This window comes from Daucus carota, chromosome 3 (genome assembly GCF_001625215.2).
Source record: "Daucus carota subsp. sativus chromosome 3, DH1 v3.0, whole genome shotgun sequence".
NCBI lineage: Eukaryota > Viridiplantae > Streptophyta > Magnoliopsida > Apiales > Apiaceae > Daucus > Daucus carota.
The window spans coordinates 47,661,463-47,666,030 of record NC_030383.2 but is presented as its reverse complement, the minus strand read 5'-3'; the positions used below and the strand labels follow the sequence as shown (position 1 = coordinate 47,666,030).

Here is a 4,568-nt window from a genome sequence, read left to right as displayed (position 1 = left end):
AAATACTATTTCCAAGCGTTAGCAGAAGGCATGTAATAACCCGGATTTTAAAAATATTTTTATTAATATTATAAATGATTTTCTTAAAAAGAAAGGAATAAGATTTAATATTTTATTCCAGTTTAATGAGTTTTCAAAGGTTTATATTAAACCCTGGGTTATTGTGTTATTGATAAATAATTGTATTTTTAAAACTGATTTTCATATATTGTTTCGAAAATTATAGATGATTATTATGTGCATATATGTGTGATGTGAGTAAGTGGTATTGGTGGATTTGTTAGTTAATTAGTTATGGTTAATTATGAGTATTATATGATTAATATATGAATTTTTGTGAATTTTATATTATCTGGTTTATTGCGTTAACTGCTCATATGTGTTCGTATTTGAGAGATTTCAATTTCTATATGTTCAGGAGAAAATATAGTTTATTTGGATATTTTCATATCGATTTATGGAATGTTAGATGATTTTATAATCGATTTACGGATTTAATTGTGTATATTTATATTTATTTATTAATTATGTGACTTCCGTAAAACCGTCCACTCGTAACGGTGTAGCGATTTTTCTTCCCGGAAGTTTCGAGAAAACTTACCTTTAGCCTAATTTGAATATTCCGGACATTTTTCGTGTTTTGACTTTTTCGATCCGGAGTACGGTTTTCCCCGGAGTCGGTCCGGCGGAGTTTTTCGGGTATTTTAATTGTTGATAATTATCCAGTTTGTCTCGATAAGCGTGAAACGAGATATTTTGATTATTATATTCATCCTTATCTTGTAATAATTGCAATGGGACCCGCAGACCAATAATTGAGTTAAAAAGCCCCGTTTTGATGATTATCTCGAAAACCGGTACCGATTGGACCCCGCTTTATTAATATAAAGCTATTAAATACGTATTTTCATGTCATAAACGATCCAAAGGGGTACCAATTATTTGTAAATATAAATAGACTTTCCTGTAACTTATTTTCACCGTAGAAATCATTTCAACAGTTTCTCTGCACGAATATCGAGAGAAACCGAGCGGTGTTCTTCGTGTTCTTCATAATCAAACGAAGATTTGAAGGTGTTATTGGAATCCGATGGAGGCGTATAAATAGTCAAAACGAAGCTATCGACGCGTAGAATCAAGCTTAATCATCCGTTTATATGCAGATTCAACAGGTGATTTTAGATTATTTTTCTAAAATTCTAGTTTATATGATTTAAATGATGAATTTTTGCAAACGATTCCGTTTATGTGATTTGATGATTCTATGATGTAGAGCATGTTTTTCTCGTCGTTTTGGTATATTATATGTCAAAAACGGAGTTCAATAACATGTAGAAAAGTCAGTTTGATTATTGAAACTGTGTTCTTGGTGTTCTTGAGCTTGTTGCCGGAAAAGTTTGAATTTTGGCCGGAAAATGGGTTCCGCTAAATCTGGGCAGTAGTGGTATATATGAATAGAAAGAGGAGAGAAAGGGGAGTATGCTGGTGTGCTTGGTTTGAGCGGAGGTGGCTCGAATCGCCGCCATCGGCGGCGGGAAGTCGCCGACTTCGGCCGGATTTTCCGGCGAATTCGCGCGACTTCTGCCTAATTAAAGATGGGGGATTGATTTATGGGTGTGTGTACTACTGATCTGGAGTAGATGGTGAGTGGAGGACGCCTGGAAACGAATTTCCGGCGAGTTAGTGTGGTGGCCGGCGGCTTATTGCTGTTTGGTTACCGAAGTTTTGAAGATGATGAAGTTTTTGTACTCAGGTTTTGAAACTTGTGAATTACCCCCTGTAACTTTGAAAAATTGCACTTTAAAACCTGGACAAAACTTTCAAAAGTTTACACTTTAAACCTTTGATTTTAATTTTCAAAAATTGTTTTATTTAATTATTTTAATTTCAATAAAATGCTTTTTAATTATTTCTTTATTCAAAAATAAATCTAAATTAGTTTGTTAATTAATTTTAATTAGTAATTAATTATTTAATTGGTCAATTAATTTAAATATTAATTGATTAATTATTTTAATTAATTATTAATTGATTTTAATTGATTAATTAATTGGATTTAGTTAATCCTTTTTGATTTAAAAATTCCAAAAAATAGTTTCGAGCTTTAAAATATTTTTCCAAATTATTTTCAAGGCTCGATAATTGTTTATGAATGATTTCAAGTCCAATTTCAAGTATTCGGGACTTGATTATTTATCCGAAAAGTGATTCTTTTATCCGTTTTAATTCCGAAAAATGTTTAAAAATTCCAGAAAATTCCCGAAAAATCATTTTTAATCCAAGAGTTGATTTGATATCAATTGGGGTGGGAAACCTTATGTGTAATGTGTTGTCTGCTATCTGTTTGATGTGTTATGTGCCGATAGAGGAGTTAGAAAACGGTTTTGATCATAACTTTTGATCCGTAAGTCGGAATCAAGTGAAACGAAAGAGAGACAGAAGCTTATAAAGTCTAGTTTGATATGACATAATATTATGATGGAGTCGAGAATCTGAATAATTTTTGTTAAATGTGCAAAATGTGATTATATGTTATTTGGTTGCTATTAACTAATGACTACGTGATATACATGTTTATTCATGATAGTATATGCGTGTGATAAATGATTTGGATGACATAGTGTCGTGAGTTGATTGATATTGGATAAGAATATATGGATTATAGTGATTGGATCTTGTTGGTTGATTGTTGATTGAGATAGGATAACAGGTGGATAGTCTAATAAATAGACGAGACGATGTCGGATTTTCGATAGGATTCATATGATAATTGATTGGTGATATGTTATGTGGAATATGATTGACTATATGTAAGAGTCAAAGCATGCTTATGTGTTACGTGGTATGTGATAGGTTTAAAGGGGTATATAAGTGGGTATCGATATACGTGATATGTATATGCGATATATTGCTTAGTGACTATAGCATTATCTTATTCTCGTAAAGGATTTGGACGAGACGTGTACGCTCGAAGACGTCAGAAAGTCGGAATGGTATTGCAAAGCGAATAAGGGATGATTGAGTAAGCGAAGCGAAGTGGCGAATAGAGTATAGCTAGAGATGGTCTAGAGATTACGACATGCATAGATTGTGAAAGTTGAAAGATGAGGTTGAGCTATGAAACTGGAGTCAGATTTAAGGCAAGTATCCTAAACCTTTCTCTTGGATATATTGCAAATATTCTGATCCATTCCTTTGGTATATGTTTCAAGTATTCATACCTTTCTTTTCAATGTTCGAAAGTGCGAGTATTCTGACCCATTCTTTCTAATCTTCAAGTTTCTAAAGAATTTCCGTTTTACAAATTAATTCGAAGTTCAGATTGTCATTGAAGCATGTGTTGCTCAGTGATAGTTAGAGCTTTGAATGAATTGGGATCTTCTTGATTATTCAACCCGCCATTGTCATGCTGGTTTAGCAGGCTAAATTCAGTTGCTTAGCCGATAATGGAGGATACTGAATAGTTGAGGATTTCCTGAACTGTGATTTATGAAATGATGGATCATGATTTATGAATAGATTATTATCAAAGTTTGAATTGGAATTATTCTGTTGTTGATGATATTTATGATGATGTTCTGTTAATTTACATTGGCTTCTTGAATTGAATTAGAGAATTGGATTATTGTTTTTATATAAACCTGTGGACCAGATTCGTGGTCATGTTAGGCCAATGAGTGCCTTGGATCCAGTGATAGAGCATGGCGGGGCCTGCTCGGGGTTAGTGCGGAACTGATCAGCTGCCTAACCTTGGTTTTAATTAAAATGTGATAGTCCAATTCAATAATTCTTTGGAAAGATTGAATTTCTCAGTTTAAATGCTGCAAGGTATTGTAAATCATTCTATACAATACCATGAACTCATGAAATCAGGTTGAATCCTCTTATATCTTGAACTCGTGAACTTTTGTTATATCATTTCAGAACTATCATTGTTTATTATTACTTGCTGAGCATTGTTGCTCACCCTTGCTATTCCTTTCTAACCATTTCAGAAAGGCTTAAAGTTGAGATGATTGATTGAGATTGTGGATAAGGCTAATGCTAGGCGAGGAGACAGAGTTGAGGATCCAGTGGTTGAGGAGTGTTCAGGAAAGTTGATGAGGTTGGTGCAAGCTAGAGCTGTGCTATAGGGTTTCAAGTGTAAGTCATAGCTGGAATAGTTGACAGTGATTCCTCTTATCGAAGATGATCTGATTTGGTAAGAAATGCTGTGTAATATTAGTGGTGGATTCTAATTTCAATACTGTAACCTGGATGCGATCCTGTTGTTTTAGGGGGTTGAAATGTGCTCTTTCAAATATTTTATGATGGCTTTCAAGTTTTGAATTTCAAGTTTTAAAATTCTTTTGGATTTTCATTATCTTTATAAAAAAAAAAATATATTGCAGGTTTTTTTTTAAGGTGTTTTAAAAATGGTTTTTGTGTGGTGACGTCAGAATCCAGACCCCCGGATTCTCGGGCCGTCACAAGGCAAGTTGATGTGCTGATGAAACTTTACGTAGGACAGGTAACGGGCTAAACCTTGGGTCCACTGGACCAGCATAGATTTCGCAGCGGAAAGAAAA

General features: G+C 33.7%; 1 long non-coding RNA gene across 1 annotated transcript; it reads left to right on the top strand.

The window, feature by feature from the left end:
• Positions 1–396: 396 nt before the first annotated feature.
• Positions 397–4,329, top strand: LOC135151285 (uncharacterized). Its single transcript, XR_010289895.1, has 3 exons — positions 397–1,172; positions 2,947–3,140; positions 3,996–4,329. It is a non-coding gene; the product is annotated as an uncharacterized LOC135151285 (long non-coding RNA).
• The last annotated feature ends 239 nt before the right edge of the window (positions 4,330–4,568 follow it).